Here is a 25,078-nt window from a genome sequence, read left to right as displayed (position 1 = left end):
CATCTGGAAGCCAGAACAACATGCCCCTGGCTTGAGTCAGTGAGAGGGAATAAATGCAGGCGCAGCTTCTCCACCAGGAGGACGGTCACCGTCATCCTGCCCCTTCTGGCAACGAGGAGGGGCCATGTGCCCGAGGGGACCTTCCCGTGAGTGGCAGAGGGGGCGCCGGGTGCGGGCCCTTCAGGCAGACACCTCGTGGCGAGCTCCCCGTCACGGCCAGGCCCACAGGGCTCTGTGAGCGTCATCGTTCGGGTAGCGCCCCTGGGTCCCTCTCTCAAACGTCCTAACACCCTCTACGTGCACGCCCGAAATGGACAGGCAGCCTGCGTTTGTGGCCAACGAATGGGAAAGAGGAGGGAGAGAGGCACACGCTCCACAAAGAGACCAGAACGTGAAGCGAGTGCGACACCAGACAAGTTTACCCACAAGCGGGGGGCGGGGGAAGGGCACAGAAGGCGGGCCTCCTGCTCTGCGTTCAAGTACATCTGCGACGCAGGGAAAGGACAAGAGAAAATCCATCCCCGGTGGGGTGACCCGGTCAGGCGAGGGTGCGGAAACGGGAACAACAGTCAGAGTGGCCCTCAGGGCCCCTCAGGGTGCCCCAGGGCGGCGCCCCCTCTGCTGCTCAAGGGAAGGTCCCCTCGGGCACACCTGCCCCAGCGGAGGGCCGTGAGCCAACGAGAACCAGGTGTACCCTGAACACACCGCACCTTTCAGCGACGCAGAGAACACGTTACTTTCAAAGCGTGATGCCTGCACTCCTGTTCCTCCAACTGACAAACTCCTATTTACCCACTGAGACCCAAGTCGATAGTCCCCGCTGGAAACTCCCCTGACTAGGCTGGCCAATTAGTTCTGTCCAGGCATCCGCTGTAGGACTCTCCACATTGTATTGTGATGTCAACTTAAGGGCATGACTTCTCTGACTATGAGATTCTCAAGGTGAGGAACCACAAAAATTTATGTTTTTATCCTCTACCATTTCTTGAATGGCCACTCGTGTGCCTGGAGAACAGCAGGTGCTCAAGAGTAAACAGATGAGTGAAAGAGGAAGACAAATAGAGGAAGTTATTAATCACAAGGGATTCACCCCCAGGGTCACTGTAAAGTTTCCAATCAGGGAACTGCTCTAAGATCCTACAGCTGAAGCACTCATTCCTTAAACAGATAAGGACTGAGGAAGGCCCAGAACCCGGATCCGCAGAGGATGCAAAATACGGTCCCAGAACCAAGGAAGAGAGTCTCACAGAGGATGGAACGGCCCAAATTCACGAGAATAAGGAGTCTCACCCTGCCCTTGTGACAACTTTCAGAGCCGGACCTTACAGTCCCCTCGTTCCAGAGGAGAAGCCCTAAGAGGCAGGCCCAGGGTGCAGACCTGCAGCAAGCTGGACACTGCCCTGGGCCTCAGCTCTAAGCAGAGGTTCCATCCTCCTGAAACCTCATAACCTCACGAGAAACAGCACTTCCTTTTTTAGTCTAGTTTCAACGCACACCTTTACCGCCTCCTTCACCGTGAACTGACCCCCGTGTTCAGTTCCCCTCTTCTCGCAGCTGCGGCCTCCTGTCCCACTCCCCCCTCCCTCCAGAGCCAGGCCGAGTGCGGGATAGGAGGAAAACACCCTAAGAGGGAAGCTGCGCGAATGCCCCCCCCCAAGACAGCCTGGCACAGGGAGACTTAGGCAGACTGAGTCCAGTGTGGTTCCCCCCAAAGCAGTGACCTCAAAGAGGTCACCTGGCCCCGCTGGTCTCAGCATCCCGATCACTGAAATCAGGGCCAGGTTAGCCGACCGCTAAGGCTCTGTTCATCCACCCAGAGGGAGACCCGCTCGGCTGGGTGACCAGAAGCAACGGCCAAGGGCCTTGCGAGAGGCCCGGGGCTCGGGCCGCCTCTCCCATGGCCCAGGCCCTCAGGGGGAGGCTGCTCTCCATTACCGCCCAGGACGATCGCAGAAGACCTCAGAGGAAGACAGGACAGAGGGGCAAGGGCGGCCGCACGGCTCGGGCCAGAGACTCGCTCACGGTAAGAACTCTGTGCTTGTCACGTGGAAGCGGCAGGTGACACTGCTTGAAAAGGCATCAGGAAAATGCTTTATTTGCTCCCCGTCCTGCTCTAATCACGGCTGACAGTGAGATGCGATCTGAATGGGACGTGCATCACGATTCACTCTTGAATCCCAACCTGGGAACAAGAGCGTGCTATCGGAGTGTCCACCTGGCTTGGTCTACCCCAGGGAGCCGGAGAAAATGCGTCAGAGAGACCGCCACCGGCAGCATGTCAAGTTATTTACGGCCAGAGCTGCAAATGCTGTGCACATCTCACCCAGCCAGGCAACATGCTAATTTGACTGCTAATTTACTTGTGTTGTTATTTGCACTAAAATTAAGAAAGACCATATTTCATTTTAAATATCAGCCATAAACCATCAAGAGAGAAAGAAAGAGACATTTGTCTGACGGCGCTTGGTTTGGACAGAGTCCCGTCCCCAGGTCGGCGCTGCCCCCTCACCCTGGGCGGTCACCGCTCACGCTGCTGCCTCGGGCCAAGTGCATGGATGGTCTCGGGTCCAGATGCCGCTCTGAGGGCAAGAGTTAAATCCATGAAGAAGGCCACAGCCGGCCATCTACCCTGAATCTCCTGGGGCCCAGTGCTCAGACTAGAACTCCTCACTTAAGGGTGTGCTGCACACTGTCCGTGAAGACAAGGAGCGCACGCACACGCGCACACGCACACACACACACACGCACTCCTGAGCTTTTTTAGTTCAAAATCTCCTTCCTCGTTACTTTGTCTGAAAACTGAGAGGTGCAGTGTCACCACCTTGGTGCCTCTTTTTTCTTATCCTATTCAGAATCAAAATGGATCCAGCTCTTCTGAGAGGAGCCAGGCCGGCTCTGCCTCTCATACCCCACCACGCCCAAGAGGCATTCAGAAAGGGTTTTGTATTTTGTGGTGGAAACAGTTCATGTGAGCCGGACCCCACCGCCCTGTCGATCGGAGACTCACCCTCACCTGCCCCAACCTGTCCCTTCCACTCCTGGGGGTCCCCGCAGGTGGGACTCTGCTGCAGGGGCCAGAGGCCAGCCCCGCCAACTCCATCACCTCCATTCCAACCAGCCACAGTGGAGCCATTCACCCACCTGGGTCTGGTCTTCTCGCCTGACAAACCAGAATCAAAAGAACTCACTCCCCTCCCTCAGGGCTTCTGCAAAAGTTCTGAGACAGACATAAACATGCAGTAACATAATACAGAGGCTTTGTGACTAAATAATGTAAGAAAAAGCCAAATGTAAAGTGAATTCTCTCACCAGAAATAAAATAGCTCCCCTCTCAGATGGACCACAAGAACAAGAGCGGTGATTGTGGACCTTCTACAAGGCAAGAGGAAGACTCTCAGAAACCAAGAGTAGTCTCACCCAATCTTGCTAAAACTGAGAGCTGATAATGCTACGAAGCCAAGAATGGTTTAGTGTCATAGCCAAATAAAACTACAGCGAACCAGCGGCACGAGGCCTGCATGGCATGTGCTCATGACAAGTATGTCATCCTTTTCCCAGTGGCCATTTTCCACAACGTGTCTTCTCATACGTGGATTTTCCATTACTTTAAACAATACAATGTAGCGACCTTCCCGCCAGCTTGTACAGTTGTGCTCCTGAGCTTGTCCGCTGAACGCCGTGACCTGTGCCTTCCATACACCGTGTCGAGTCCTAGATAACCCTGGCAAGGCACTGATTCCCATGTTACAGATGAGGAAAACCAGGACCCAAAAAGGTGAGTAATACGTCCACAGCCAAAAGCCTGGTTTGTCCCTGCCCCAGAGATGCTCTTCCCCACTACTGCACGCTATTCCGGGTAAGAGGGTGTGTGTTCACCAAGGTCACCTGAGCAGAGAGAGGCAGGGGTGCGGCCACCGGACTTTCACCTGATGGAGCGGCACGTCCAGACCTCCGCCTTCACCCCTCCACTCGGAGAGCCCCTGCAGCCACACGCTCCTCCCCTACGGCGACACCCCTGCCTCGGTTCTGCTCCTGGCCCCGGGAGCAGCCCCCAGCCCGACAGGAAGGGGCGGGAGGCCACTCGGAGCCGGCAGGACTCAGGGAAGTTGTGGCAGACCCCGTCCTGCGAGCTGAGCACCGGAAGCCCCGGCCCAGAGGCACCGGCCTGAGGCAAGTGTCGAAGCAGAAGCTGAAGAAACCAGCGGAAACAAGGGGAAACCAGCGCAGGCGCAGCGCCCCACCTGGTGGCGCCCCAGGAAAGCCCGGCGATGGGCAGACAGCCATTTGGGGCTGGTTTGTTTTCCAGGCTTTGGTTTTGGCATTGACTTGTCATATACTTAGTTTGTTCTCCACTCATTTGGACCATTTCTCTTTTTCCCAGAGCTGCTTCTTGGCTCTACATATCTAAGTAGCAGCAACCTAGAAGCTGTGTGTGTGTGGCCTCGGAACACGAAGGTTCGTGCCTAAACCAAGCTGTGAGCCACTGGACCCGAGTGGGAGCGGTGCAGGCCCTCCCGGCGCAGTGCCTGCAGGCCAGGGGGCCCCTGCGGGTGTGGGTCCTGAGGGCCACCTCCCCGCGGCGAGTGCCAGGACAGCCGGGACGTCTCCGTGGCCCACGGGGTGCCCGCGCGCGCAGGTGGGTCCTCCGCCGGGCCCACCCGGGAGCAGGGCCGGCGCGTGGCGAACCGGGGGAGCCCACCAGCCGCTCCTCTGCTGCTAAAGGGAGCCGGGCGAGAGCTCTCAAGGCCTCCAGCTCCCACACGTGAGGCGTCCACACTCAGCCTGTGGCTCGCCCGATCCAGCCGTTCCCTTTACTGGGAAAAGTGGCGTCAGAACACAGGTGGCAGGGACAAGGCCTCTGGTAAAGCACGTACCACCCTCATCCCGTGACCGTCCATCCCCGGGGCCCGACGTCTCTCGAGTGCCTGGCCGCCCCACTAGGCAGCAGGAGGTGCCCCTCCTGACGGGGCAGAGGTCCCGGGCAGGGGCGGCTGGTAGACCAGGTGGCGACAGGTCCCCTCTCCCACCACGACTGCCGAGCTCTCCGGCGGGGGGGGGGGGGGGGGGCCACCTCCTAAAAGAGCAGAGAAGCCCTGCCAAGGCGGGGGTGGAAGGCGCAGCCCGGCTCCCTCCCTGACAGCCGCAGGGGTGCACAGGCAGCTCTGAGTCCGGCATTAAGCCCATTTCACAGACGCCTGTCACGCCCGGCTGAACGGAGCTGGCGTCTGACAGCAGGAACCGGGCAATACCAGAGGCAGGTGTCACCTGGACCGCGGGGCCCGGGCCGTCGCCCGCTTCTTCAGCAGGCTTGTGCGCATCTTCCTCAGGGCCCGCGGGCGGGAGCCTGCACGCACGCACTCACCCTCGCCCCTGAGCGGTTCTCCACGGGGCCCACGTTGAGGCTGGTACCCGGCGAAGCCCCAGAGCTGCCCCCATCGCCACACACACGGGGCGGACAGAGTCGTGCGAGCACGGAAGGCAGCCTCTCAGGACAGACACTCAAGCCCTCGTGGCCATGGCATCTGCGAGGGTGTTTTACGCCACAGCCGTACCGGCTCTGGTACGGGAACACGGCGGACGTCATGACTTAAACATCTACGGCAAAGTCACGTGACAGAAACCCCGCCTTCCCCTGACTTCGGAGACACCCAGGCACGGTGAGCGCTGCTGCCGGCACGGCTTCGAGCCCGCTGCCCACAGCCCCGGCCCTCAGGCCCACTGCTGCTCCCTGGCAGCGGCGTCGTGTCGGCCTGGCTCTGCTGGGCCTCAGGAAGCGCAGCCGGGCCGTGAGCCCCTGGACCCGGGGTACGTGACCGCTGCACCCACCGGCAGTGGCCGCCCCTTATCAACTTCTCATCGTCTCCCTCACGGAAAACACGAAGGGCTTGAAACCCTGAATCCTGGGGATCACATTATACCCTTTTCTAGCAACGAAGGCGTAAGAGTGAAAAGAGGTTCTCTTTTAAGCCGTCTTCATCTCTAATACCCCAAAGGGGAAGCGGAGGGCCAGCTCTGCTCGGCCTTCTCCGCGGTGAAGGGGTGGGTTCCCTGCACCCGGCACTGCTCTCAACGTCACCGTGCCCCAGGCGCAGACCACACAAACACCGAGGCCCCCTGCGCCCACTGTGCTGTACCTGGGTGCTTCCGTCGGATCAAAGGCAAAAACGTGTCAGGGCAGGGTGTCCAGGCAGCAATAGAAAACCACTTCCACGTTAAAAACCCACTTCTCTTGGAACAAGACCCTGAAAAGCAAGCAAGAGATTAAAGGGCACCAGCCCAGGGGCCGCGCAATCCGAAACTGGCGCTACCTCCGGAGACAAGGGCAACAAGATCTCAGATCGAAGCCCTGATGGAGATTTTAAAGAGAGTGGGGAGGAAAAGGGGGAGAGGGAGCAGCGGGGCTGCCCGCCCCCCAGGACGCCCCAGAAGGAGAAGCAGCTCCCGTCACAGGCCCATCCTCCCCTTGGAGAGAGGGGGGCGGGCATCGCCTCTGCTGTGTGCGGCCGTCCACCAGCATGTCTCTGTCCACAAAAGGGACGGTGCAGGGGCGGAGACAGGAACAAAGCCCTCCAGCCCGCGGCCCGGGGGTGGCAGCCCTCGTCCTCACGCCCTCCACGTCCACCTTCACCTTCCCAGGTTGTTAGGTGTGGGCTCTGCCAGGGCCACACCTCCCACCCCAGGGCCACGCGAACCTCTCTCTGCAGCACACCTGGGCGGCTTGCTGCGCGGCGGGCAAAGCGCACCTGGTTCAGTAACATCAGCCCCGTGCATTCCCGCTCCAGCTGGACTAGGTGTATTCTGAGTGGCATTTTAACTGTCTCTTTGCTTTTTGTTCTCAGACAGGTTTTCTGAGATGCAATAATATTTTCCCCAAAAAGGGTATTTGCTGAATTATTCTTTTGGATTTAGAAAGCATTTCTAACCTTGTTTCCATAGATACAAAGTTAAAGAAAAGCTTTGAAAAAAATATTTAGCAAGGAGCCTTGAATGTCAAATACTGAGGGTGCAAATACACACTGCATTAGGAGAAAGAAATGGAACCCCAGAGACCCCCCCCCCGACTGGTGCAGTCATGAGCCAGGCCAAACACAGCAGCTCCCCGTGAAACAACAGCGTGGAAGTGAGAACAACTGACGGAGACCAGACAAAAGTAAGGCTGCGACTGTGGTGCACGTGCGCTGCAGACCCAGCCTTCCGCGGCTGTGCTGGATGCATGGCCTGGGGACTGTCGCAGTGCTGGGCTGCCTCGGGTCTCAGGTAAAAGAGCGAAAGATTCGTTCAGTTTCTCAGCCATTCCTGATGCATGGGGCCCCTGGACAGTCACATAAAATCTCAGGACCCTCCTTAGGAAATCGATCTTATTCTGCCATCGTCACATGATAGAACACACAGTTCTCAAACTTTAGTGCCCATGAATCAACCGGGGTCCTGAAAAAATGCCATGTGGATTCCTGAGGCCAGAGTGGATCCCAGGTTTCTGCATTTCCAACGAGAAGGGCACAACACGTAGAAGTAATTTTAATTTAAAATTTTTAGGACTTCCCCGGTGGCTCAGTGGTTAAGAATCCGCCTGCCAATGCAGGGGACACGGGTTCGATCCCTGGTCCAGGAAGATCCCACATGCCGCGGAGCAACTAAGCCCATGCACCACAACTACTGAGCCTGCGCTCTAGAGCCCGCGAGCCACAACTACTGGGCCCACAAGCCACAACTACTGAGCCTGCGCTCTACAGCCCATGAGCCACAACTACTGAGCCCGCGTGCCACAACTACTGAGCCTGCGCTCTAGAGCCCAACAGCCACAACTACTGAGCCCACATGCCACGACTACTGAGCCTGCACTCTACAGCCCACGTGCCACAACTACTAAGCCCATGCACCTAGAGCCTGTGCTCCACAACAAGAGAAGCCATAGCAATAAGAAGCCCATGCACCGCAACAAAGAGTAGCCCCTGCTCACCGCAAATAGAGAAAACCTGCACGCAGCAACGAAGACCCAATGCAGCCAAATAAATAAATAAATAAATAGCAGCATCCCCTCCCCAAAACAAATCAATAAACTTTGAATCAGCATATTATTAAAGACTGCATTATAAAGTAAATTTAACAAACTCTTTATGGTTCATTTTCTGGATCCAAACTCTGTATTTTCCCAGGCATCAAGTGACATGCCTTATTCAAATTATTTTGTATTATCTATGAAGGAAAAAAATCATACATCAACTAACATTTATGAGTATCTTAGGTTTCATTTTAAGATAGATGTATATTTATATATATATATATTTTTTAATCAGGATTAAAAGGCAAGAACTGCTCCTACGGCTTGATATTTAGAATTCTCACACTACGAGCTCAAAAACATCAGAGGTCTTTTTCAGATAAGTTTCTGGTTTTGTTTTTAAATGATGAGATAAGAAAGAACGTTTGCTATTTGTGAGCACCTGTCCACAAAAGAAGCATGGTGGTAAGTGCAGTCTTCGTGCCAAACATGAAATCCCAAATGAGACAACTGTCACTGCACATCCTTTTAACACTGACACCTGAAGTACTGGGGACACGCAGACACGCTACAGAGGACGGGGCTGAAGGGCTAGGAAGGGTGTCCGGGTGAATCTGAGCAGTAACTGTTTTTGTTCTCCTCTTTAACTTGTTGTATTTCAGCATCCTTGATCTCCTGCACCCTGCTGTCCACGGTAGGTCCAGATTACACAGCGGAACAGAGAAGAAAAATGACTGCAAACTGTGTCACAGTGATATGAACAAGCAGCGTCCAGTTGGCAACGGCACCCCGCAGGACACAGGCCACGGTACGTTAATACGCTTTATTCAGAAAGGGTTGGGGCCGCTACACTTGAAAAACGTGGGCTGACAAGGTTTCAGTCTACCTTCCCTGCTCTCGTCTATCCCCGTCTCCAGTGAGGCACGCAGTTCAGGAGTGAACAGAGACCAGGAGCGACAGGCCACCTGCAGCGGTGGACACTCCTCTCCCTCGTTCCGCCTCTCCCCTCCCCTCACCAGAGCTGGAGCCCATCAAGCCACCCGGGGGTCAGAGAGAGGAGCCCCAGGAGCTTCAGGGTACCCGGGGCATGCAAAGCACAGCCACACGCTTGTGCAGGTAAAGTGCTGTTGGGACACAGTCCACACCCCTGCTTACACCTCATCTATGGCTGCTTCTCTCCTACAACAGCTGAGCTCAATACTTGTGACAGACACCACGGGCCTGAAAAGCCTCAGTTAGTTTACAGAAAACTGAGCTGGCCCCAGTCCCTTAGAAGGAAAGCAGACTGCTCATGGGACCAAAAGGAGGTTAGAAACTGGGCTTGAAAAAATAGGCGGGAACCAAGACAGGACACCTCCAGAACACAGCACGAGGGACGCAGCGCCCCCACGGGACTCCGCAGCAGCCAGGCCCAGCACACTCCCTGGACGCCCTTCCACGCGGCACGGCTCAGCGCTCAGGGACAGCAAGGCTGGCCTCGCCAACGCCAGGTGGCCTCACGGCCCCAGCACAGTTCACGCAGGGGCAGCCACACGCCCCCAAACCTGGACTGCGCTGCCCAAGAGCATGTGGGCCTTTCCAGGATCCCAGGACACCACGGACTCCAAGTTCACCTCAGAACACAAGCTGGCTTTTCCCACATTCACTGCTGAGCCACCCAGCCTGGACCGTCCTGGACCATTCCCACCACTGACCTCTCGACCCCAGAACAGGACTCTGTCCTCATCCTCGTGGGAATTCACACTTGTCGTAGCCACAGCCTAAATCTTCTGGACTCTACCTGTACACCTGCAGCTTTTCTCCAGCCCCTCCCTCTGCACCCTGTGCAGATTTAATAAGCCGGTCCATCCTTCCCATCTATATCTAAGTCTTGGACAGGCAGGGTCAACTGAGTTCTGCACTGGGCCTGGGGCCACATCCAGGGCTGGCTAACCACTAACGTCGTTGGTAAAAGCTTGCAGCAAATGCCCCTACGAGCCTTCTTTCCACATCTGCCACAGCTGTTTGACCCTGCGGGGCAGGCCCGGGACTCTTCCTCCAGAGAAGGAAGCAGGACTGTGGTCAGTGTGCCATCCTGCCCCCCCGCCCAGTAGGAGCTGCACGAACCTCACGGAGTCACCTCTGTGATTCAGTTCAAGGGCCCAACATCCAACCCATTTCTCCCTTCTATCAAGCAGAGTTAAAAGGTCAAGGTGACACAGAACCAAAGTTGAGTGCTGTTTCAAAAAGCAGGACCAGAACTGCATGAGTGGGGAAATGAACTCTCAAGATTTCTTTTCCTTCTTTCTAGTCTCCACGGCCTCATTTACATCTATATTATGGGTTCTGCTGACAACACACTATAGGAAAAGGCAAACTGCCAGGCAGCATCCAGCAGGCATGGCTGGGCTCATGGGCAGAGTGCCGCGAGGAAAGTGTGATGAGCCCTGTCTTTGTCTGGTGCTGGCAGGTTGGCCTGAGGCCCTGGGTGGCCACACATGGCGAGAACTGACAGTGGCATGGAGCAGAGCTGCCTACAGGTTTGCACAGGAGAAGTGATGGGTGACGCGCCCACCTCCTTCCCCGTGCCTAGCTGTGAGCAACTAGGGGCGTCTTAAATTGCAATTCCACCCAGCAAGCATCCATTCAAGGTCCCTTATGGGCCACACAGACAGACACAAGTGAAATACAGAGACCCGTCCCCAGAAGCCACTAAGGGAAGTGCATCTGCATACCTCACGTCGGTGATGATGACCCACCAGTAACGTTTCAAGGCCTCCATCCCCAAAGCGTCAAGGGCATGCCAGAAAATGTGCCCTGTCCTGTGCACGCTAGGGAACATTCCTCTGGGCCTGGTTCTCAGAGGGGACACTGGATGTTCTCAGTGTGATGACTCTGTATCTTAGCTTCTCCCTCTGGGGTCTCCCACAGCCCCCATGACACAGAATAACTCGGATGTCCCCGGTGCGCTGACGAAAGTTTGCTTCGCTTACTCAACCCAGAGCAGGTGCTCAGTAGAGAGGAACTAAAAGCTCTGCTGCATTTATTCAGTAATAAATGAGTGATTTCTCCAACTCTCACCCTGTGAGAACCTCACGCCCTCAAAGTCCCCCCTTCTCATTCTCACACATTCAGAATAAGGCTATTTTATGTTTTCCAAGATTTCATCACAAAAAGAAAATTCTACCCTTCTTCGTATCCACTGTAACTCCCCCTTCTATTCTAGCCCAGGCTCTTTCTTTCCTATTGTGGCAGTAAAGCAGTTCAGAGACATCAGAAATCCTCCCATTTGATGAAAAACACTGGAATTCCATGTCGAAGAAGCAACCGCATTCTTGCAAAAATGAGGAGAAGGAACAGAAGGAGAAAGACAATCACGAGCAGATCAGCTGGGATGCGAAAAGCCACCAGAAAGGACACAAAGAACACGCTGACGGAATGAGACTGGATTCTTTTCAGAGACGATTAACTAATGAGAAAATGATGGGTCCTCGTTGCTGTGCACGGGGCAGCAGGAGCCATGAGAACCAAGGCACTTTGCTGTCTTACGACCCCTCCCACAGCAAGCCTTACTCTCTCGCACATGTGAGACCGTATGTAGTTTGCAGAGAATCTCACCGGCATAACATGTACCATGGATGCACGATTTTCAATTTGTTTTTCTCAGGTCGAAAGGTTGAAATCAGTTGCCTAGGACTTGGGGACAGCAGAAAATGCCAGGTTAATTTTTCTTCTGATGTCTGTGACTCTACACCCTCTCCTTGGGTGCAAATCACTGCAGAACCTCCTCTCCTCCCTCCCTCCCCTCTCACACGTTTTCTCTTCATTTCCCCCTGACCTCAAAAAACAAAGAGGCGGTGGCGCGAGCTGATGTGTCAGGACTGGCAATAGCATCTCAAGGTCCGTTTCGAGGATTAGCTTCCTCAGCCTCATCCTGTCCCAGGGCCCACAGAGAGCAGCATGGTTTTGTGATTCCTCTTAAGTGACTGGACAAAGGCCACGCGCTGAGATATGAACGTGGAGGTTACATCAATTCACGTGGAATTCAGAAGGTAAGAGAACCCATAAATCACAGAATGATCTGTTCCTCCAACTCTTCTAAACCGTGCACGTCTTGTAGCCACGTGAAAGACCATACAAACAGGGTGCTGCCCTTGTCCCCTGAACATACCTCAACAGACATCCACGACCTTGCTGAAGAAAAAGGAGAACTTCCACAGGCAAGTCTCGCCGTACAGCCTTGCCCCACAGATAACACGCAGAGTCCCCACACGTTTCCCAAGCGTCATGTCTCTGCAGCCCCAGGGGATCAGCTCAAGCACGTGGGTGGGAGCCTGTTCCCTGGGCCCCTGGGTAGAACAGGGTTGTTATCGCAGTATTTAAAAAGAAGTCATCCTTAAGTGAAAGAAACCAGTCTGAAAATTCTGGAAAAGATAAAACTATAGAGACAGGGAAAAGATCAGTGGTGTCCAGGGGTCCCGGGAGGGAGGGCTGACTGGGTGCAGCGCAGAGCACCTTTTGGGCAGTGAAGCTTCTCCGTAATTGTGGACACATGACTCTACATGCCTGTTGAAGCCCACTGAACTTACAGCACAAAGATGAACCTAAATGTACGCAAATTTAACGAAAAATTAACAGTGAGGCAGGAGGACGCCGGGATGGAATGAAGACTATGACAAAAGAATGTAACCGTGTTACAAATGTGAGAAACCACCACCTCTCAGGGGCTGCGGGAAAGATGCTGACCTAAGTAACTCTGGAAACGAGGAGAGCCTATAAAACTACTGGCAAAAGAGACTGTACATAAGCCCTGTATTCTAGTCGATAAAGTTTCACCAGGAGCACAGACTAGCAGTTCTGACGCTGAAGTCCAACAATTAAGTAAATAGATGGCAGTTGGTGGGGGCCAGACCTCTCACTGTTGCAGCTGCAGACGACAGAAGCAAAGGCAGGAGACAGGAGGACCCCCGTGGCGATGAACTAGGGTTGGAGACACGGATAAGCGCTGCTGTTTAGCCTGATACAGATACAGATGGTCACAGACAGAAATATTTATAAGTATGATTAGTGCACACACACGTGACTCCTCGCTCTGTTAGCTAAGACGTCCACAAGCAATGACACCACAGTAGCAATGAGCACACCCAGTGCTCAGATCCTGGCTTCTAATCCCACTCACAAATAAAAGGCACTAAGATTTCCTAGAGAAATGGCTAATTCTAAGATTCAGGCAGGAAATACACCAGATGAGCCTAGAGCATCACGTAGCACCAGAAAGTAAGGAAGTGCTCAAGACAATAGCCATACAGATGGGAGTATTCAGAGGGCCAACTGAAACAGCTCCTACTGCCCAAAGCTGGAAAAATCGGAGCCAAAAAAGTAAAGTAGTAGTGGATTATTATCCAAAGTATAAAAGAAATTAGTGAATAAATAAACGAGGAAAAGAGACAAACCTCCTGTGCAGGAAAATTCCAAGTAATGTGCGTAGCTTTCCCCCCTCGAGGTGGGGAGCACTCCTCAGATGTGGGCTGTGCACAGCGACTTCCTTCCAAAGAGTACAGCGTGGAAAGGGGGGAAAGAGTTACTTCACATGGACACACCTGGCAAACACACCTCGGCCGGGAGATCAAGGTCAACGTCAACAGGGATAAGTCATCTTGACAGTGTGTGCCCCTGACGTAATGTAACGAGCACAGCATTTACCTCTGTGGTCTTCCTCCCAGAAACTCATAACCCCAGTGTAATCGTGAGAAAAATATCAACAAAGCCAAACTGAGGGACATTCTACAAAATATCTGACCAGCACTCCTCAAGGTCAAGGTCACTAGAAACAAGGGGAGTCTGAGGAAACGTCATGGCCAAGAGGAGCCTAAGGAGACACGATGACTAACGTAACACGGTACCTGGATGGGCTCCTGGAGCAGAAAAAGGACACTGAGAAAAACTAAAGAAATCTGAATAAAGTGTGGAATTTAGCTAATAGTAATATGTCAATATTGGTTCATTAATTATCACAAATATATGTACTAATGTGTTAATAAGGAGAAACTGGGTGTGGGGTATATGGGATTCTCTGTCCTAGCGTCACAGTTTTTTGTAAATCTTAAACTGTTCTTTTAAAAAGTTGTTTTTAAATAAATTTAAAAAATATATATATATACATACACATACACATACACTTACACATATATAGTATGGCCACACAATGGAATATACGAAACCATCGAACGTTCTGTAAGTTAGTACTTCTTAGCATAATAATAGGCTGATGCTAAATGAAGTTCTGAACAGCTGCGGCTGTAAATGCAAAGGCGCAAACGGCAGCCCTGGCATTTACAGTGCCTCTACGCTGGGCAGTGGCAATATACCGCCATTTTATTTTCTTCTTTTTTGTGAATCTGTGTTTCTAAATGTTACTGCCTTTGTAGTATGAAATATTCTACAGGTTATCAGTTACTGGATTTAAAAAAAGTCACTGGATAAAAGAAGCTGAGGAAGCGATCCTGATTTCTTCACAGTCTGAAAGGGGTTTTGACTGCTCACTCGCTCAGCCCATCACCCCAAGAAAACCAGAAGGTCCGGCTCATCTTTAAAATGCCCAGAACCCTGCGTCAACAAACCTTGAATTGAACAACGCAGAGACTGAACAGAGAGGCTGTGACCACATTACCGTCCTGATGCTCCGTCTAAGACTGATTCCAAGAAGGGTTACTCGACAGCCCTAACCTTTCCTCCTGTCCCCGCCCCAGCAATGTCGGGGCTTCTGGGCTGGGCTCGCTTCAACACGTACCAGTAAATGGGGAGGGCTCACACAGAGGACACACAGCTGGTGGGGACGAGCCTGGGGTAACGGGTGGGAGCCAATCAGGGGGACCTTCGGGGCTGTGAGCCCCACGAGAGTGGCCTGGCAGAGTGCCGCTTAGCGCTGGTGAAGTAATTACGCCCACGTGGCCCCAGAGGAGACAGTCTCAGCTGTGTCCGGCTGTGGCGTCCCCGAGGGACATAACGTACCGCCGCACCCCAGGGCAAGATGATGGCTCCCGCTGACAGAAGAGTCACCATTTCATCGGCAAGAGCTCACGTGTGTGTAACAGCCACCCCTCCTCCCCCGTGCCCAGAGGGTGGTCAAAGGAAACACAGGTGAGAACCAAACGCACTTTCCAAACCCAGCACCCATCGACACGCAAACACACCGCCGACGCCTGAACACAGCAGCCACCAACGTGCGAGCAGCTGTCTGCTTGAGTTTGCTTCTTCCTCACTTAAAGCTATTCAAAGATTTGGAAAATATTTACGAAAAGAAAATATTAGAGGATAGATCTGCCCTAATCTGTTTCATTAAAAAGAAAACAGGAACAGTTTCTATGGAATTTCAAGGTCAAAAGATATTTCCCTCTGAAACTTTACCTTTCAAAGTTGACACAATATTTTTTAAAAGGAAAATAGGGACAGAAAATGACATCACAAATGTGACCACATGGCTGACCAGAATGACGACCACCTACCCACCTAAGTCATGCTGGCGCGTGTCTGGTTTGGGGACCCAGCCGGGCCTGCCCTCTCTCACCACAAAAGCCTCTGAGGAGACAGCGAGAGGAAAAGCACCCGAAGTAAAGGAAACCATCCACCTGTGTCCCTTCAGTTTATACCCGCAGTACCGCTTCTTGCCCAGATAACTTTCACCCAACGTTAAAAACGTCGCCAGCACTGCAGATGCTCAGGAAGAGTGCGAGCAGCAGCGAGAGCCCGAGGCAGGAGCGGGGGGCGGAGGGTGGGCGGCTCCAGCGCGAGATTGGTCCTTGGCGCGTGTGGATGTTCTCCTTCCCACGTATTTAACTGTTAAATAACAGCGTCTCGACACGAGGAGGAACCTCCTCCCACTCAGTTCACCAGCCGCGTCCTCGGCGCCCACGCCCTCCGACGGCTTTTCCATCACCACCTCCTCCGCCTGGTGCCCGACGCGCCGCCTTGCCGTCCGCGCGCGGGTCTTCCTGCTTCTCCGCCAGCCCTCATCGCCCTCCCGCTGCCTCTTCTCCACACATCCCCGACACATCCGCGTCTACCAGGCTTCTACTGTCGGCCCCGCCTTCTCACATTTTACACTCCTCCCCGGGCCCCTCCACGTGGACGGCCTTCATCAGTCATGAGTCCTAAACACATTCCCAAACTCTTCCAAGAGCTCCAGAGGCAGAATCGCGCTTCTCTGGACACCGTCACCTCCGTGGCACGAGCACCTCTTCCTGAGTGGCCCCACGCCGGACTCCTCTTCCGCTGCCCGTCTCACTCACCAATGATGCCCGCGCCCACGTCGGCTACATCTCCTGAAAGCCCCTCTTCCGCCTCCTCCTCTCCTGTCCATCCCCCCAGCCTCTACCTCAACAGCCTACTAACTAGTCCCTCTGCTTTAAGCCACTGCCCTGCTAGCTCTTCTCTCTGCGACTGGAAACCGTCTACGACACCAAATGAACTGCATCCAGTGAAGAGAATCCTCCAGTGATGGGCCCTATAAAAAGCCACCGGGCCCCTTCGTCGCGTCTGTTGTCACCACCCACTCCCACCTCCCTCACAGCCCCACTGCCTGCAGCTCTGGGCAGCCGCATCCTCCATGCTTTTGCACATGCTATTCCGGGGATCTGGAATGCCCTTCTTCCCACCGGCCCCAGGAGAAGCTCCCACTTTAGACCTCGGATCACTGACCCTCTCCCTGCCCGCTTGGCCCCTGGGCCCCTTATGGGTTTAGAAAGGAAAGAGGAAAAGGAACCTCAGACACACAGACCGAACTTCCTCCAGCCCAAGCCCCGCTTCTCTGCAGCTGCTGGGAGTCGGCCTCCCCGCCAGCCCAGGGTGTCTGTTCTCCGGAAGCGACACTACCTGCTCTCCTGTCCCTCCTGAGAGGAGCCTCAGCTACAGGTCCTCAGGGACCTGAAGGCTGACAGCCGCAACGCTTAATTATTATTTAGCGTAATTCCGTGAATTACAGGAATTTCAGAGATGCGTGTACCCGTGAGCACGGATTTCTCCAAGAGGCCCCCCGTGGAGGCAGGTCCGCCTTCCTCCCGCCCCCAGTCTCAGGCCAACGCTCTGCTGATTGCTCCCCCACAGCACGTCTCCTAAGCCCGAGGCCATGGCTCACGGAAGGCCTCCGGGGAGCCTCGCGGGGACACAGTGCCCAGGGAGCCACCCTGACACCGGGCCTCACATCAGGGCCCACGGCTCCACGGTGTGAAACCGGAGGCTCCTCAGGGCCTGGCAGCAGCGCCCACTCCTCACATGGCTCCCCACGCGGCCTGCAGGCCCCCAACCCAGGCCCTGCTCGGGACCCACTGCTCTGCAGAAGACACCAACACGGCCCTCCTGGTGCCAGGCTTCCACGGGTTTCTGGGGAAGCAAGCGTGTCCTTGAGTCCCTGAGGGGGTCACAACTTCTGGAAACTTCTGAGCGGGGCCCCAGACAGACACGGGCGCAGAGACGTGACTTCCTGCAACAGCAGTCGCACGCCTGCCAGCACCAGGGGCGCAGGCTCTGCTGGGGGGAAAGGGGTTCCCGGACGGCGCAGCCTCCCTCCTCCACTACGCCCAGGGGACATAGCTGACCAGATGCAGAGTCCCCGAGAGCCCAGAGGGGCCTTCCCACGCGACGCCCCAGAGGTGATCCGGCGAGACTCGCGTTCCTGAAAGCCACCGACGATACCGGAGAAAGTGTCTCCCCTCCTGCAGCTGCTGAGAGGCCTGTGAACCCACCTGGCTCTGGCCTCGCCCTTCCTCTGTCTCCTGCTTCTCCACTTCTGGGGGCCTCACCAGGGCTCGGAAAACTGACTCTGTCCTCCTGCATTCCTGACCTCGTTTACTATGTGTGGGTGCGATAGGCTGAGCTGTGTCCCCCTACATTTGTATGTTGAAGTCCTGACCCCAGGACCTCCGGATGTGACTGCATTTGGAGATGCGGGTCTTTAAAGAGGTGATTAAGTTAAAACCATGGGTCATGAGTGGGCCCTGATCCAGTATGACTGGTGTCCTTATAAGAAAAGGAGGTCAGGACACAGACACACAACAGGGTGACCACGTGAGGACACAGGGAGAAGACATCCAACTGCACACCAAGGAGAGAGGCCTCAGAGAAACCAGCCCTGCCCACACCTTGATCTGCCCACCAGGCAAGCAGAAACAAAGTGGAAATGCCCAGGAGGAGCCCAGCAGGAGCATGGACCTCCCCACAGATAATCCACAGGCGGATGACTGAGAGGTGACGCTGGGATGGATGTGGATGTTCACAGCACCGCACTTGGATGTGACTGCAAACGCGCTTCTCCTGAAGGGGCTACAGTCCTTTGGAACAACCTGAGTTCTCTACGTCAGGGATTTTGTATATTTTGGATGAAAGAGAATCAGATGGGAGAAGGGGGCAGTGGGAAGCTGCATAGCAGGCAGCTCTGACGAACATGAGGAGATGCAAACGTGGGAGGGGGCCTCTCACCCCTGAAGACTCTCCCTCACTCTTACACTACTCGGGGTCTCCATGGGGGTCCCGACCATTTGGCAAAAGGGGGCCAGGGGGCAGGTAAGGAATTGAGAAGAAACATGGAATGAGCCCCTGTCATTCCCCCACCCCCTTCACACACACGCGCACACACATGCAAGCACACCCCTCAGGGTTTCTGCTGCAGCCAAGATGGAAACAGAGAACACAAAGAGATACTGAGATTCACTCTTAGGACAGACTGTCCCCAACAAAGAAGTAGAGTTAAGTCAGATATTTGGAGCTCAGAACTAGTGATTTGGTGGCCTGGCCAGCCCACGAAACCTGTTTAATCCAAAATACACTTTAAATACCACATATCTGCAATAAAAAGTAATGGAAACCCAGCTCTTTGCAACAATAATTAAGCAAAAACAATTGAATTGAACCCCCAATAAATGTTTATTCATACAGAGTGCTGATTCAAGAACCTGAGGAAAACAGTTCAGTGAGAACAGGCTGAGGACCAGGGCGGTGATTCGGGGGTTCTGCAGAGCCTTCCGGGCGAACTCAAGCCCCCGACATGTGGCACGTGGCTCACTGCATCTTGTACTTCGCCTCTCGTCGTCTTACTCCTTTTCCTCGCAATGGGGTCAATCAATGGCGCTGTTCTCACATTTACTGGCTGTGAGGGGCGCTGTGCAGCTCACAGTGTAAATGAGGAGGCGGGTAAGAGAAAGGGGTGCAAGGAGAGGGCAGGAGAGCTCTCCTGGGCTGACAGCGAGAGTCGGAAGAGAAAGGCGGAGGAGACACAGCCACAGGGCGTGCGTGTGTGTGTGCGCACGTGCGGTGAGTGTGAGTGCACGTGTGTGGGCAGGGTGTGTGTGCAGGTTTAAGCAAATGTATGGAAAAGCAGAGCCAGGGTTGGAATTACCCACCGTGAAGAGTTGGTAGCAAAGGAAAAGAACACCACACTCCTGAGGTGCACTTTACACCCTAACCCCACTCCTTCACTCTGAGGGCGGTGCGGTCCCTACAGCTCCCGGCGCAGCCTCTGTTCACTCAGGACAGTGTGGGTGTTATGGTGGCAGCGGGTGATCGAGTGGGCAAGTCACCTCGAAGCATAAACGCATGTGTGCACGTGCGTGTGAGGGCATGTGTTGGGGGAGGGGAAATGCACAACCAACTTTACGTGCACACACAAGATATTTACAATCAAGTCTCTGTGGTTTAAGCACCACTGTTTCCTTGAGTGACACAAGCAGAACCCAGCAGTCAAAGAACCTGCAGGTGTCCTGTGTTCCAGTTGTTTTAATTTAAAAAGGAAAAAACAAAGGCAAAACCAATAAGGAGCTTTAGAGTTGCAGACAGAGCTCATTTCTCTCTCATTTTTCCTCGAAGAAAAGTCAGTGTTGCCGCCAGGTGGAAGTCCGTCGATGGAATTCACATGAACTCTAGTTGCCACCAAAAGGCCAACAACAAACTAAAAGACACATCAGAAACAAGACTGTGGTAGGACCTTCAAGATGGCGGAGGAGTGAGACGTGGAGATCGCCTTCCTCTCCACAAATACATCAGAAATACATCTACATGTGGAACAACCCCTACAGAACACCTACTGAACGCTGGCAGAAGACCTCAGACCTCCGAAAAGGCAAGAAACTCCCCACGTACCTGGGTAGGGCAAAAGAAAAAAGAATAAACAGAGACAAAAGGATAGGGACGGACCCTGCACCAGCGGGAGGGAGCCGTGGAGGAGGAAAGGCTTCCACACACTAGGAGGCCCTTCGCGGGCGGAGACTGCGGGGGGCGGAGGGGGAAGCTTTGGAGCCGCGGAGGAGAGCACAGCCACAGGGGTGCGGAGGGCAAAGCGGAGAGATTCCCGCACAGAAGATAGGGCCGACCGGCACCCACCAGCCCGAGAGGCTTGTCTGCTCCCCCGCCGGGGCGGCGGGGCTGGGAGCTGAGGCTCGGGCTTCGGTCGGAGCGCAGGGAGAGGACTGGGGATGGCGGCGTGAACACAGCCTGAAGGGGGTTAGTGCGCCACAGCTGGCCGGGAGGGAGTCCAGGAAAAAGTCTGGACCTGCCGAAGAGGCAGGAGACTTTTTCTTACCTCTTTGTTTCCTGGTGCGCGAGGAGAGGGGATTCAGAGCGCTGCTTAAAGGAGCTCCAGAGACGGGCGCGAGCCGCGGCTAACAGCGCGAACCCCAGAGACGGGCATGAAAAGCTAAGGCTGCTGCTGCCGCCACCAAGAAGCCTGTGTGCGAGCACACGTCACTATCCACACCCTCCTTCCGGGGAGCCTGTGCAGCCCGCCACTGCCAGGGTCCCGGGATCCAGGGACAACTCCCCCGGGAGAACGCACGGCGCGCCTCAGGCTGCTGCAACGTCACGCTGGCCTCTGCCGCCGCAGGCCCGCCCCGCACTCCGTGCCCCTCCCTCCCCCCGGCCTGAGTGAGCCAGAGCCCCAGAATCAGCGGCTCCTTTAACCCCGTCCTGTCTGAGCGAAGAACAGACGCCCTCCGCGACCTACACGCAGAGGCGGGGCCAAATCCAAAGCTGAACCCCGGGAGCTGTGCGAACAAAGAAGAGAAAGGGAAATCTCTCCCAGCAGCCTCAGGGGCAGTGGATTAAAGTTCCACAATCAACTTGATGTACCTGCATCTGTAGAATACCTGAATAGACAACGAGTCATCCCAAATCGAGGAGGTGGACTTTGGGAGCAACTGTAGACTTGGGGTTTGCTGACTGTGACTGACTTCTGATTTTTCTTTTTTTTTTTTTGATTGTGTTTTATTTTTACCAAGTCATTTCCCCTCCCCCACAAACATGGAAGACAAGATGGAGAAGAGCAGTGAAGAGGAGAAATGCTGGGGCTGGGGTAACAGTCTAGCCTCAGAAGTTCACCCAGGTGTGGGGGAGGGGCCGGCCTGTGGCTCCGGCCGGGGTCCTCTCCTCTTGTCTCCCCAGTGGCCCCATGGCAGTCCTTTGAGCTGCCAGTTAACTTGGAGACTATGCTTTCGAAGGCCATGGAGGCGCCAGATATCCTCTTATTTGAACCCCGTGAGTGAAGGCCAGGCAGGTTGCACACCTCCATCTTCCACTGCACAGCGTCCTCTCGAGGACGGGCCATGCACCACAGCAGCTCAGCTCCCACCCACAGCTGTTTCCTTGCACTATCTGACTGGTCTCCTGCACCATCCCCTTGGGCTCCATGGATCTCATGATCTTCAGACTCCATGTAAAGTGCAGGGAGCACACGTGACCTCCCAATGTGCTTTCTTTGATTTTTATGTTTATCTTAGTATAGTTTTTAGCGCTTCTTATCATTGGTGGCTTTGTTTATTGGTTTGGTTGCTCTCTTCTTTTTTAATTTTTTTAATATATTAAAAAATTTTTTTTCCTCTGAGCCATGTAGATGACAGGGTCTTGGTGCTCCGGCCTGGTGTCAGGCCTGAGCCTCTGAGGTGGGAGAGGAGAGTCCAGGACATTGGACCACCAGACACCTCCTGGCCCCATGTAATATCAATCAGCGAGAGCTCTCCCAGATACCTCCATCTCAACGCTAAGACAACGCTAAGAGCTCTCCCGGAGATCTCCACCCAATGGCCAGCAGACTCCAGCGCTGGATGGCCATGCCAAACAACTAGCAAGACAGGAACACAAACCCACCTGTTTGCAGAGAGGCTGCCTAAAATCATACTAAGTTCACAGCCACCCCAAAACACACGACCAGACACAGCCCTGCCCACCAGAAAGACAAGATCCAGCTACACCAACCAGAACACAGGCACTGTTCCCTCCACCAGGAAGCCTACACAAGCCACTGAACCAACCTCACCCACTGGGGGCAGATACCAAAAACAACAGGGATTACGAACCTGCAGCCTGTGAAAAGGAGACCCCAAACACTGTAAGTTAAACAAAATGAGAAGACAGAGAAATATGCAGCAGATGAAAGAGCAAGGTAAAAACCCACCACACCAAATAAATGAAGACGAAACAGGCAGTCTACCTGAAAAAGAATTCAGAGTAATGATAGTAAAGATGATCCCAAATCTTGGAAAGAGAATAGAGAAAATATAACAAATGTTTAACAAGGACCCAGAAGAACAAAAGAGCAAACAAACAATGATGAACAACACAATAAACGAAATTAAAAATTCTCTAGAAGAAATCAATAGCAGAATAACTGAGGCAGAAGAACGGATAAGTGGCCTGGAAGATAAAATAGGGGAAATAACTACCGCAGAGCAGAATAAAGAATGAAAAGAATTGAGGACAGTCTTAGAGTCCTCTGGGACAACACCAAATGCACCAACATTCGAATAATACGGATCCCAGAAGAAGAAGAGAAAAAGAAAGGCTCTGAGAAAACGTTTGAAGAGATTATAGTTGAAAACTTCCCTAATATAGGAAAGGAAATAGTCAAGTCCAGGAAGTGCAGAGAGTCCCATACAGGATAAATCTGAGAGAAACACGCCAAGACACATAGTAATCAAACTATCACAAATTAAATACAAAGAAAACATATTAAAAGCAGCAAGGGAAAGATAACATACAAGGGCATCCCCATAAGGTTAACAGCTGATCTTTCAGCAGAAACTCTGCAAGCCAGGAGGGAGTGGCAGGACATACTTAAAGTGATGAAAGGGAAAAACCTACAACCAAGATTATTCTACCCAGCAAGGATCTTATTCAGATTCGACAGGGAAATTAAAACCTTTACAGACAAGCAAAAGCTAAGAGATTTCAGCACCACCAAACCAGCTTTACAGCAAATGCTATAGGAACTTCTCTAGGCAGGAAACACAAGAGAAGTAAAACACCTACAAAAACAAACCCAAAACAACTTAGAAAATGATAATAGGAACGTACATACTGATAATTACCTAAAATGTAAATGGATTAGAACTTCCCTTGTGGCCCAGTGGTTAAGAATCCGCCTGCCAGTGCAGGGGACACAGGTTTCATCCCTGGACTGGGAAGATTCCACATGCTGAGGAGGAACTAAGCCCGTGCGCCACAACTACTGAGCCTGTGCCCTAGAGCCTGCAAGCCACAACTACTGAAGCCTGCGCGCCTAGAGCCCGTGCTCCGCAACAAGAGAAGCAACCTCAATGAGAAGCCCATGCACTGCAACAAAGAGTAGACCCTGCTCGCCGCAGCTAGAAAAAGCCCGCACACAGCAACGAAGACCCAACACAGCCAAAAATAAATAAATTTATTTTTAAAAATGTAAATGGATTAAAATGCTCCAACCAAAAGACACAGACTGGCTGGATGGATACAAAAACAAGACCCATATATATGCTGTCTACAAGAGACCCACTTCAGACCTAGGGGCACGTACAGACTGAAAGTGAGGGGATGGAAAAAGATATTCCATGCAAATGGAAATCAAAAGAAAGCTAGAGTAGCAATACTCATATCAGATAAAATAGACTTTAAAATAAAGAATGTTACAAGAGACAAGGAAGGACACTACATAATGATCAAGGGATTGATCCAAGAAGAAGATATAACAACTGTAAATACTTATGCACCCAACATAGGAGCACCTCAATACATAAGGCAAATGCTAACAGCCATAAAAGGGGGAATCGACAGTAACACAATAATAGTGGGGGACTTTAACACCCCACTTTCACCAATGGACAGATCATCCAAAATGAAAAACTATAAGAAAACACGAGCTCTAAATGAGACATTAAACAAGATGGACTTAATTGATATTTATAGGACATTCCATCCAAAAACAGAAGAATACACTTCCTTCTCAAGTGCTCATGGAACATTCTCCAGGATAGATTATATCTTGGGTCACAAATCAAGCCTTGGTAAACTTAAGAATATTGAAATCGTATCAAGTATCTTTTCCGACCACAACACTGTAAGACTAGATACCAATTACCGGAAAAAAACTATAAAAAATACAAATACATGGAAGCTAAACAGTACGCTACTAAATAACCAAGAGATCACTGAGGAAATCAAAGAAGAAATCAAAAAATACCTAGAAACAAATGACAATGAAAACACGATGACCCAAAACCTACGGGATGCAGCAAAAGCAGTTCTAAGAGGGAAGTTTATAGCAACACAATCCTACCTCAAGAAACAAGAAAAATCTCAAATAAACAGCCTAACCTTACACCTAAAGCAATTAGAGAAAGAAGAACAAAAAAAACCCAAAGTTCCCAGAAGGAAAGAAATCTAAAGATCAGATCAGAAATAAATGAAAAAGAAATGAACGAAACAGTTGCAAAGATCAATAAAACTAAAAGCTGGTTCTTTGAGAAGATAAACAAAACTGATAAACCATTAGCCAGACTCATCAAGAAAAAAAGGAAGAAGACTCAAATCAACAGAATAAGAAATGAAAAAGAAGTAACAACTGACCCTGCAGAAATACAAAGGGTCATGAGAGATTACTACAAGCAACTCTATGCCAATAAAATGGACAACCTGGAAGAAATGGACAAATTCTTAGAAAAGCACAACATTCCAAGACTGAACCAGGAAGAAATAGAAAATATAAACAGACTAATCACAAGCACTGAAATTGAAACTGTGATTGAAAATCTTCCAACAAACAAAAGTCAAGGATAGCTCCAGAAAGCTTCACAGGCGAATTCTATC

The 25,078-nt window shown here is 52.6% G+C and overlaps 1 protein-coding gene across 1 annotated transcript in view; it reads right to left on the bottom strand.

Annotated features, from left to right (window-relative positions):
* Positions 1-25,078, bottom strand: part of PTPRN2 (protein tyrosine phosphatase receptor type N2) — a 693,051-nt gene that overhangs the window by 622,997 nt on the left and 44,976 nt on the right. The window lies entirely within an intron of this gene.

Source organism: Phocoena sinus, chromosome 9 (assembly GCF_008692025.1).
Source record: "Phocoena sinus isolate mPhoSin1 chromosome 9, mPhoSin1.pri, whole genome shotgun sequence".
NCBI classification, from domain to species: domain Eukaryota; kingdom Metazoa; phylum Chordata; class Mammalia; order Artiodactyla; family Phocoenidae; genus Phocoena; species Phocoena sinus.
Note: the sequence above shows the minus strand (reverse complement) of the source record. Positions and strands in the feature narration are given on the sequence as shown.